Raw genomic sequence first — 12,630 nt, 5'->3', positions numbered from 1 at the left:
TGTCAATATACGTGAGATTAAAGTGCGTCAGCTGTGTGTTTATTCAGAAGCTTGATCCGACCTTCACACACAAACCTGGTGTGTGACTCAGCGCATTAATCGAGACACGAATCAGGGTCCCTGGCTGTAGTTCTTACAGCTGAGCAGGGGAACATGGCCACCACGTTTTGCTGAAATCTGAACTTGACCTTGAGGTCACCAGTAATAACTGCACCTGTATTGTACCAATTTGAAAATCCTGTGTTGCTTCGTTTTCGAGTTATCCGGTCGTTAAGTGATGACGTGACGAATCCTACTTCCGGGCCTAAAGTAGTCTGCGTTTAATATGGCTTTTGTGTTGTTAACATGTTTAATGTTATGTATTTTCTTCTATTTAATCTCAAAAAGCTCCTAAAACAGTCAGTGATCACTGTTGACCTCCCTCGGCTTTTATTACCGCTAATCTTTAGAAGCAGAAAATTAGAGGTCATTCAGGTCTTTATGTCTAAGACATTCCTGCAGACTAACTAATTGGTGTGTGTCATCTGGTTTGAATAGATGAAACTGGGTATTTGAATGATTCTGCACAAGGGAAGCGTATGTAATGCAAACAGAAGTGGCCCTAGCATAGAACCGTGTGGAACTCCATAATTAACCTTAGTGTGTTTATATGAACAAAATCAAGTCTATTAGATAGATATGATTCAAACCACTGCACTGCAGTACCTTTAATACCTACAGCATCCTCTCTGTAATAATAATCTCTGTAATAATAATCGAACACTGAACTGAGGTCCAGTAGGACAAGTCAGTTTTAGGTAAATTTCCTTCCTATGTGTTTAGGCTTATTACAAAGTGCAGATGCACCCGGTTGATGTGTCGTTAGTTCTGCATGTATTTCGTCAGAAACTGAATTATCGGGTGATCTAAAAAGAGATGGAAAGCTTTCGGAATCCAGTCCAATTATTTGGTTTCATTAATGAAAGAATCATGGAACAGCACAGACTATTCAAATTATAATCAGTGGAATTTCATTTTAAGAGTAACAAATCTACAAACTACAGTTTACACTGTACCTAAAATCTTGGTAGTCCACGTGTTGCTGCCTGTGTCTGCACGTATCAAAGGATTCGAATTTGGTTCTGAAAGGCAGTTTCACTGCATCAGTTGAGAACAAAATCCTCTGAGAACATTTGCCATGTTCTTCTTTCACAATAGAAATGCAAATTTGTCTTCTTACTGACGTAACACTGGGCACCAGCTGAAGGAACTGACGGCCTGCTGAGTCACTGGAGGGACCGCAATGTGTGCAACGCTACTCTAAATTAGTGTCTCGAAAAGCCTTTTAATGCTCACTTTATGAAAAGAAAAATATGAAGTGGTGCTGGCAAAGATGTGAACTTCAAGGACATTTCACCACATAAGAAAAGACAAAGGACGGCGAATATGAAGACATTCTTTCTGTTGCAGACCTTGAGAGATATCCTAATGGCCACATTTGCTCAACAACAAGCAGAAAAAACACATGCTACAAGTAACAGATTAGCACTAGTAAATGAACAACTGTATAAGACAAATAGCTGCTCGAGTGTTATATTAAAAGCAACAGCAATTGGTTGCACTGCTGCAGCATGAAACTAATTGCAGGCAGACTAGCAGGGCCTCTTTGCATATGTTGAAAGGCAGCTTTGCCTTTGCTTTATGGGACCATATAAAGTAAGCTAAGAGGCATGAATGCAATGATAGGTCTTTGTGGCTTCTGTGGTTAACAGTTAAGATAGCCCGATAGCTGTGATAGTTACAGACACAGTGTGTAGCTTGCAGAATACATTTCTGCAAAGTGATTAAACGTCCTTTATGTTTCCAGGGATAGACAGCCTCGGTCCTGAAAATACGACAACACGTCTACATACACAGACAGAGAGTGGCACATGTTCAGAGCGAGGCAGACACGCACACAGCAAACAAAGACAGATTTCTTCATATCAGATTCCAGATTGGGGGGAGTTGGCGACATACTTCCCATGAGTCTCTGCTTTCTCTAAACAGTCTAGACTCTATTCACCCCCCCCAAATATCTACTGTATCAATCCATCTGTCCTCATCAGCTTATCTAATATTACTGGAAGTTATTACACCCATCACTTATCTGTCACCATAACCCGGAGTGATGATATTTTTAATCAACAGCATACCTCAGCGTTAATGAAAGTCATTAGTTTGTGAGTCTGCAAAAGGAGGATAATTAAGTTGATTAATTATTATTAATATGTCGCAGATTTGGAACAAAAGGTGAGGTGCACTTGGCTGCAATTCATTATAACGTGAACTACCAGGAGGTACACCTGATTTATCTCACATGACAGCTGGGCAGACTTTTGTGAAACTGTAGCTCTCATGATAAAAAATCGTTTTCATCCCTTTTTTTTGTGCAGTCAGGCTTGTTACTTCGCTCAAGATCAAAGTGGGTGTCGTTTTGCGTAACATTGTACTCATGTCACGTGCTCTTCGGGTTTTATCAAGTTATTCTTAGAACAGCCGAGGTCTGAACTTTCTGTTCTGTCGTTAGCAGCAGGTTTTTTTTCCGTTCACATCAGTTCGACAGCAAAAATAAAACCTTACTTTGGGAGATCAGAAGGCCTTTCACAAGATAATGCCTTTATTCTTCCAACTTTCTTTATGTGAGATTCAGACAATGGTTTTTGTCTCGCCTCACTGGTACCAAGAGGACAAACCACACCTTCTGTGTACTGACCCCCCCATCCAACATCCAGCAGGACATTTTCTATGACATCATACTGCTTTCTGCTGCCAAGAATTTTTTCTTCCATTAATGCCCCTAACTTTAGAACCATTTGCCCCTCAATGGCAATATCTCCATCGATCACCAGGCTAATGCATCCGTATTCACAAGGAGTCACCACAGGAGGTAGTTTGAGTTAGCAGATTTTATTATTATTATTTATTTTTATTTTCTTTAAACTGGATGCTGTTCCTGATGCAGCCCACCGGTTGGTGAGCAATTGGTGGAAGTTGCTGGTTGTCACCATGTGAACTCAGTCACAAAGAGAGTGCTCCCTGTGATTGTTGTGATTCTAGTTGGTTGCTAGCAAATTTCTACAGTCTCCCACACTTCGCATTGAAGACTCCAACTTGTCTGCAAACGCTCGGCAACCACTTGCTGAGCCTTAACGCTGCAATCAGGAAGTTTCAAAAGTCGCAGCATTTACTCTAAAGGAAAACGTCTGTGTTTCCAGACTGTGTTGAACTCATGGTTTTGTTTCCACTCAGGCAAATGCAGCAATCTGCTAACGACCAAAACAACCTGAAAGAGTTTTCCGGTGTAACACCATATTCCTCCTTTCACCTAGGAACTGCTGCCGGATCAGGGAATACACATTTTTCCCTAGCAGTTGGCGGTTGCCATGGAGTCATGAATTAATTTCTAAGCCTGTGTGACAAGAGCCTTTCTTAAATAAACGTTCAGAAAAAGTCACTGTGTCTCAATTTCTCTACTCCTATTATTACACTTTGATTTAGTGGACTGTTTGCTTACACAGCATGAATATCATGGGGTTATCTCAAATAGAGAGTGGCGGAAATGGTGAAAGCAGCATTTAACTGTGACTGACTCACTAACCGCTGCTATTTGCCAGCATTTACAACTTGTTGAGCCTCTGACCACACATAGAGAGCTATTAACATCAAACAATGCTACAACACATATAACATTAACAGCTGATAAAAATGTGTTTTAGCATAGTTTTAGCACTGCTACATCCACATCCACAGATGACACATTTCTCCTTGTGGTTTTACTTATTTTGACCTTTGATGCTTTAATTAATATTCTTGTTCTCTGTAACATTAGTTTAAACAACCAAGAAACCAAGGCAGTAGCACCCAAAATGCTAATGCTAGGCTCAATGTTAGCATCAAAGGGGAAGACTGGGAAACAGAAACCAGTAAATGACATTAGGTGGCTGTGTACATCTTTTCTATTTATTCCATGGTTTTGTCCTGGTTCTGCGATTCGTCCCACCATCGAAAACATGCTTGGGTAATTGTGCTGTTACTGTGCGCTTCATCAATGCAGTAGCTAACATGTGGAGATCTAAAATTGAGTTTGCCTGCAAGGGGAGATATCTTATCTTAGGGAAAGTAAGTAGAAGAAGGAAGTATCTTAGGAACAAATATGCTTAACTGCTTAAAGAGAGATCAGCACGAATATTACCTTTTATTGTATTTACATATTAAACATGCAGCTAGAACCAGCACTGATTAGCTTTGCTTAGCATAGCTCTCAGACGTAAGGGGAAACTGCCAGCCTGATTCAGGTCAAAATAAATAAACCAGCCCGATTATAAAGAAAGACAAAGAGTGTGCAATCACTTTGCAGTTGCTGACGCAGTACTGACACTTCTGGCAATGTTGTAGTACCAAGAGATAATTAGAAGGGATACATGTTAATTGCTGCACTGCAGCTAACACCTTAATGCACAAACTCTGTCCTCTTTCAAAGCTTGGACTTGTGACTAAAATCTCATTTGAATGTTCCCTCTAAGGCATTCCCAGACAAGTCAACAAACCTTCAAGAAGCTTCTTTTTATAGATATACCATACCCTCCATGCTCCATGAGGCTCCTCCTCAAGTTTCTTCTCATCATAGCAGCCTCATCACAAATAATAAATATACAGTGGGGCAAAAAAGTATTTAGTCAGCCACTGATTGTGCAAGTTCCCCCACTTAAAATGATGACAGCGGTCAGTAATTTGCACCAGAGGTACACTTCAACTGTGAGAGACAGAATGTGAAAAAAAAAATCCATGAATCCACATGGTAGGATTTGTAAAGAATTTATTCGTAAATCAGGGTGGAAAATAAGTATTTGGTCAATAACAAAAATACAACTCAATACTTTGTAACATAACCTTTGTTGGCAATAACAGAGGTCAAACGTTTACTATAGGTCTTTACCAGGTTTGCACACACAGTAGCTGGTATTTTGGCCCATTCCTCCATGCAGATCTTCTCGAGAGCAGTGATGTTTTGGGGCTGTCGCCGAGCAACACGGACTTTCAACTCCCGCCACAGATTTTCTATGGGGTTGAGGTCTGGAGACTGGCTAGGCCACTCCAGGACTTTCAAATGCTTCTTACGGAGCCACTCCTTTGTTGCCCGGGCGGTGTGTTTTGGATCATTGTCATGTTGGAAGACCCAGCCTCGTTTCATCTTCAAAGTTCTCACTGATGGAAGGAGGTTTTGGCTCAAAATCTCACGATACATGGCCCCATTCATTCTGTCCTTAACACGGATCAGTCGTCCTGTCCCCTTGGCAGAAAAACAGCCCCATAGCATGATGTTTCCACCCCCATGCTTCACAGTAGGTATGGTGTTCTTGGGATGCAACTCAGTATTCTTCTTCCTCCAAACACGACGAGTTGAGTTTATACCAAAAAGTTCTACTTTGGTTTCATCTGACCACATGACATTCTCCCAATCCTCTGCTGTATCATCCATGTGCTCTCTGGCAAACTTCAGACGGGCCTGGACATGCACTGGCTTCAGCAGCGGAACACGTCTGGCACAGCGGGATTTGATTCCCTGCCGTTGTAGTGTGTTACTGATGGTGACCTTTGTTACTTTGGTCCCAGCTCTCTGCAGGTCATTCACCAGGTCCCCCCGTGTGGTTCTGGGATCTTTGCTCACCGTTCTCATGATCATTTTGACCCCACGGGATGAGATCTTGCGTGGAGCCCCAGATCGAGGGAGATTATCAGTGGTCTTGTATCTCTTCCATTTTCTGATGATTGCTCCCACAGTTGATTTTTTCACACCAAGCTGCTTGCCTATTGTAGATTCACTCTTCCCAGTCTGGTGCAGGTCTACAATACTTTTCCTGGTGTCCTTCGAAAGCTCTTTGGTCTTGGCCATGGCGGAGTTTGGAGTCTGACTGTTTGAGGCTGTGGACAGATGTCTTTTATACAGATGATGAGTTCAAACAGGTGCCATTCATACAGGTAACGAGTGGGGGACAGAAAAGCTTCTTACAGAAGACGTTACAGGTCTGTGAGAGCCAGAGATTTTCCTTGTTTGAGGTGACCAAATACTTATTTTCCACCGTGATTTACGAATAAATTCTTTACAAATCCTACCATGTGGATTCATGGATTTTTTTTTCACATTCTGTCTCTCACAGTTGAAGTGTACCTCTGGTGCAAATTACTGACCTCTGTCATCATTTTAAGTGGGGGAACTTGCACAATCGGTGGCTGACTAAATACTTTTTGCCCCACTGTATAATGTACGCTTATTTTGGTACAGGCTTCTCACAGGCAAGCCTAATTTTGCCGCTAAGTTATAATGCACGGCCTGTTAGGAACTAATAAAGTACGCACACAGTAGCACCACCGCATCGCCCCTTGCTGTGATCTGGGTTGTGTCCATGTGATTTCAAGTGATGCAACATGATCCAGTCGAACGTTCCTTTGGCAGTCGAGCAGCACACAGCTCAGCACCCTGAAGGCAAAGACGTGCACCTGCCGTCCCCGGTGACTGATCTCAGAAACAGACCCCGAAACGTCACTCAAAACCACCCGACAAGACCCAGACTCGCAGCGTAATAAGAGACGGGATTATGTTTAACTGGGCTGGATTCCTCGTCAAATTTCAAATGCTTTTAGAAGACTGTAAAAAAATATTACTGTGACACTTGTGGGTTTCTATATATATATTAACGGTATATATTTAGGATAACGAGAGAGGGAGGAAAGAAAAACCTGATGGATGATTGGAGACCCACATTAAGGGAGTGCAGATTATAAATATATTATATATGAAACAACTTCAAACGTGATGATGATAAAAACGCTTTGATTGGTGGGATTCTCTCTCTATTATTGTGGAGTCTTTACCTTGAGCACCTTGAGGCGACAGTAGATTTGGTGCTATATAAATAAAGTTGCATTGAATCCTGGTAAATTTTCACCCTCCTGTGACAATTATTTATGACTCTCCTCTCTTAAAGTGAACTTTCAGAGCAGCCCAAGCCTTTTTTTTTTTTGTTTAACATCCTGGTTGATATCTATGTGGCGTGACACGTCAAGTAAACGCTGCCAATGCAAAGGGAACAGAGATATGTTGGCCTCTATACTTCCTTGTTTGCTCTCACTCCTCTATCACCCCGTGCTGACAGTACATTTAAGGTGGTAACTTATGTATTAAAAACTAGATATTAAGTGAGGCAGACATTGAGATTGTGGTCAAAATGAGCAAAAAGAGCTCAATCTGTACTCAAATACAGGCGAAGACTGTGTATGACCTGTGTGTGTGTGTGTGTGTTTGTGTGCGCATGTTTTATTACTTGTGTGGTGATATGACGTGCGGTCAGTGTTGTCTCTGTGGATTCATTTCCATCTTCCATAGCGACAGTGATTGTGGTTAAGTTACAGAAGAATTTTAAAGGTGAAACAGGTTCATGTGTCAGCGCTGCCAGGCAACCGACAACTGTGTGAAAAGATCGCCTTCATACTTTCAGAATCAATGTAATGACATTCTCATCATGCTAGGGAAGCGAAACAAAGCTTTACTATGTAATGGAAATATTTAGCTTTTTCAAATGTGGGCAACTGAAATGCAAAAGTCTTGAGCCACCCCTTCATTTCTTTCTATTTTGCTCGGGGAATGGGAAATAGGAGGGACAGCAGTTTACTGAAACATGTGCATGGAAATGAGGCAAAGACAGAGTTTGTACAAACTAACGAGCTTGAAAGTCAGTTTTCGGTTTGCCCTCTTTTATTTCTTTCTTGTCGTTTCTTTAGTCTTCGGGAATAGTTCTCCAGGCTTGTCACGGCCTTGCCTTGCTAAGCATTAATTTCTTTCTCCAAATGATGTGAAGATCATATTTACTCAACGTGGAAACGTGCTTAAGGTTTGAGCGATGTTGATATACGAACAGCCAACAGAGCTTGAATAGAGGATTATGTGTGTAAAATAAATGGGCTCAACACAGATGCCACTTGGGTTTTCTCATGTTTTCTATCAAATATACAGACACAGGAAAACATGACCACAAAGCCACTTGCGTCACTGTCACATACGTCATCGCCTCTGTGGAAACATGACTTCATTTGAACTTGACTTCCACCTTAAGATTCTCTTGAAATCTTTGGCATGAAAAACAAATATCATGCTCGTGGTCATGACATGATCAATGTCACCTTACTGGGATAAAGGTAGCGGGAAAGAGGGAAAGGAGGAAGTGCCACAGAGGGTGTAGGGTGTCAGCCAGGTGGCAAAGGGGCAAGAGTGTGATTAGGTCTTGATTGCCAAAGGCCAGATGTGAGCTGACCCCACACGTCAGTCTGCCTCTTAACTGTGTACCTCCTTTCAGCTCATCACTGCTAGAAAGAGCCTGACTGTAAATCAAACTGCTGGTAGAATGCGACCAGTCGTCCCACATACCACAACAGGGGATCGAATGGCTAACTGTAGCCCACAAACCCCTAAACCAAACTTTCACATCATAAATACAGTTGTATTAATTACCATTTATTACATTAAGAGCTCTCTTTCTAATCCCTTTTGCATGAATTCAGACTTACCAGGCTTCAGTTTATCATAAATATTTCAGAAAAACTAACAACAAGATCCAAAAGACATGCAGAATTTCATTACTATTACATAGTTACTATTTCACATCTGAATTTTAGATTACATTTTAAAGGTTTTGTGGGATTACTGAGGTACACATGGGGTTGCCGTCCTTCTCAGGAAATAACTAACATGGAGTTACCATGATCCAGCTGAACGTCATTCACCTTTTAAGTGCTCATGATGTTGACTCACTGAGAGACACACAGGTAAAAATTCCACCTTAAACGTTACAGATTCTTTCGTCCTGTTGCGCAGTCACTTATATAAATGTATATTAAACTTCCGCTGTGGAAGCAGTGGATGCATAACCTACGAAACAAGTCGCAACTTAACATTGTGCGTCATTAATAGCGCTACATCCGTGCCTACTAAGCCTATATAAGCCTGAGAGCAGCCTATGATCCTGCCCTGTGTTTTTGTGTAGGCTGAGGTTAAAGGCTCGGCCCTGTCGGCCCCACTCACTGCAGAGCAATCTGCCGGACCACACCAAACTTTGAAAAACACAAACACTGTGTCTCACTTCCTTCTTTGGGTGCACATTTATTTAGCACACGGCAGTCCCTGGACTCTTTATTAGGTACACCTGCTCACTTTTATATCTAATCAGCCGGTTTCCTGCAACTCGGTGCATTTAGGCATGTAGACATGGGGAAGACGACCTGACAGCGTGTTGTCTGCCAACTGGAAGATCAGTGAATTGATCCCAGACTCCACATACCCAAGTATCCTTGGGCAAGGTACTGAACGCCAAGTTGTCCCCCAGTGCTTCCATCAAAGTGGGAGTGTGTGTGTAAATGCTGGAAAGCTCCGAGGCATAGATAAAAGTGATTTCTGAATGTGTGAGTGAGACCTGTAGTAGGAAAACACTTGGAGTGCTCAACTGAATAGAAAAGCGTTACATAAGGCCACGTCCACGCTAATACATTTTCGTTTGAAAGCACACACCGTCCACACTGAGACGGCGTTTTTGGTCAAGGAAAATGGAGCTTTTTGAAAATGCTCTCCAAAGTGGATACATTTGAAAACGTCGTTTTCGCAGCACAGTGTGGACTGCGTCAACAGAGACTTTTTAAAACAATGCATTTTAGTCATGTGATGCAGTCATGTGACCAATTAAACTAAGATGAAAGAGGGCATTATACAGAAGTTGTTTTGTTTCCTCTCAATTTTGACAGCCCTATTAAGGATTAATACCAGTTTGTACTTGCTCCACATAGCTTTTCTTCAAATTCCTTAATTCTCACTCGCTTTTGCAACTTTGTACTTTTGTGTTACCCGTAGCAACAACTCCACCTCATTGTTAGTCCATTTAAAAAACTCGGATTAGTGTAGATGTAGCCTAAGATTCAGTCCATGTAGCCACAGTTGTTTGTGTGAATGCACTCGTGCTCTCAGAATAAGAATTGCAATGAGTACTGTATATTCTCGTTTATCTGCACTACTGCACTGTTTTATCTTTGTAAAGCACCAACTAACTTGGTTCTGCAGTGGTCTGATTGGTCAGATTTGTTGATTTAGATCCTCGCTCGATTTGAAAAAAATCAATGCTCTTTGTATGAAAAATATTTTTGACGTATAAAATATTTTACACATCCAGTGTGTCTGTGGTCATAAAGGTCAGAACGTGATGTGAGCCGGATTTTGATGAGGCCGAAAAAAGACAAATCACTTTTTTCAGTCAGCCTCCTGCTCGTCTTTCATAGAGCCAACGGATGGACAGCCACTAATTTGATAAAATAAATCTGCCCAGCTTTGAAACCCGGCTCCATTTGTCTCAGGAGACCAGAGGAGAGGTTCGAAAATATTAGGTAACAAATAAACAGCCAAAAACAACATGAAAGAAACGATCAGCCACTGCCTTTACTGAGCCAAAAGGTGATACTAAGCATGGGGACATTCAGTATCGCACTCGTATACTGTACACGCAGGCGTCGGTAATCCACACACAGACGGACACACAGCTCCTCCGTGTGGGCTGAGGTCCAGTTCCGACACTCCAGCCCTCGGAGGTCTTTAGACGGGATTCACACAGCATCCGGCCCTTTACTGAGGCGCCACCACAGGGCTGTGGGGTATAAACGGTTTCTCACACCAGCACTTCTCAGGCAGTTAAAAACGTCTCTGCCAGCAAACACACATGCACACACACACACATGCACACACGCACAGAAAATGTGACTGCAGTCCCAAGTGGTTGCTTTTGAATGTAAGGAGGTGGCTGATTACCAAGAGACCCACAGGGCACACCAGGTCAGCGTGATCTCAGATGTCAGCCATACCCTCCAGCACACACACACACCATCCATGCATAAACACACACTACCGTACCGGTGATACTTTCACCTCTTCAACTATCCGGAGCATCAGCTCATTTACTCAGAAGTAAAACTTTTCCAAACGACTTTCTGGAGCTCTAAACGCTTTTAGTTTAACCTCAAAAAGAGTCAGCGCACGCTCTCGATAAAACTATAAATATGAACAGTTTCAACATTTAATGATAAATTACATCACAAGTCGTATGAAACTGTAAGTAAAGAGTCGTGTGCGTCTTTGATGATGTGTCTGTATGTTAGGAATGCTGACTTGGCCGTCTCCTCCGATGACTTATTGCCTTTGACTGATCCAATGCCACAAGCTTTTATTCACTCTTAGCTTTGTAAACTAAACATTTACTCAGATTTGCCAGCTTTCAGCAATCAGTTGGAGCAAGTTGCATTTATAAAAAAAATAGGTCAACTTTAACCATTTGGGTGGCCTGTTAAACAACAGGGTGTGTTTCAGAGGGCAAAATACACTTTGTGAAATCTTCTTCACAGAAATGCAATTTAGGTATAATAATTATGTAACCGCAGCAGCTTATTGTACTATAAAATGTGTTTTCATTGTTATCAGCCTAGCTCCTGCCATATTACGTTTCTTTATAGTCAGAGAGGTCACAAATTTTACAGCAAAGCAGTAATTAAATCAGAAAACTAGGAATGTAACAAAACTGGAGGGATTTATTTTATTACTTTAGTAAAGGAGATGTGCTGAGGACAAAATATATAAAAAGAAGATGGAGACTAGGCCTCGTGTAAATCAAATGTTTTCACTATGACTGTGTAGAACAGCTCACCTACACTTACGGGACACAGCGGATCATCTGGCTCCACCTCAGCCAAACCCTAACATCCTCCTCTGTTGCGACAACGCTCTGCATGTCCTCCTTCACTACATCCATGAATCTCCTCTGTGGTCTTCCTCTTCAACTTCTGCCTGGCAGCTCCATCTTTAACACCCTTTGTCCAATATATCCACTAGGGGTGCAACGATACTCGTATCGGTATTGAACCATTCGATACAGTGCTTTCGGTACGCATATGTATCGAACAATACAAAATGTTTTATTTATTTTATCAACTTTTCTTCTGACGATGCTGTCTGTGTTGAGCGCTCAGTGAATCTGCGTTCGACTACTCCGCCTAGGCTGCACTGTCAAGTGCAGATCCACTGAGTGCAGCACAAGCTACCAAGACAGAAGCTAAGCTCGTTGCAACATGGCAAATTGAACCTCCCCCACTCTCATTCAGATCTGGCGTTTGGAACTATTTTGGTTTTCATGTGACGTATGACCCTGATGGTAAGCGCGTCATGGACTAAAGTAAAACAGTATGTCGGATGTGCCATGCAATGCTCAATTGGTGGGAACTAGTGCGTTAGCGCAGTTAGCTCGTTAACATGTTGACGCCGTCCAGCCCCACTCACGGGGCGATCCGCGGTAACTCGTTAACGGAAATTTGCCGTGTTGTGGCGTTGTCATTTTAACGAGATTTACGCTGACAGCACTAGTGTGAACACAACGAATATGACTGCACATTTACACCGACATCATCCTAGTGCAAAGACAAGTGGAAGCCGACAAAAACAACAAGCACGCATGCTACAAACTTTACCCGAGTCGTTTAGACAGCCATTAGCACATGATTCTCCTTATGGGGACCTGATATGTTTAATAT

General features: G+C 42.1%; 1 protein-coding gene across 1 annotated transcript in view; it reads right to left on the bottom strand.

The window, feature by feature from the left end:
• The window catches only part of stim2b (stromal interaction molecule 2b), a 57,599-nt gene that overhangs the window by 16,853 nt on the left and 28,116 nt on the right, over nucleotides 1-12,630 (bottom strand). The gene's annotated exons all lie outside the window — the stretch shown is intronic.

This window comes from Maylandia zebra, linkage group LG3 (assembly GCF_041146795.1).
Source record: "Maylandia zebra isolate NMK-2024a linkage group LG3, Mzebra_GT3a, whole genome shotgun sequence".
Classification (NCBI taxonomy): Eukaryota; Metazoa; Chordata; class Actinopteri; order Cichliformes; family Cichlidae; genus Maylandia; species Maylandia zebra.
This window is presented reverse-complemented; position numbering and strand designations above follow the sequence as displayed.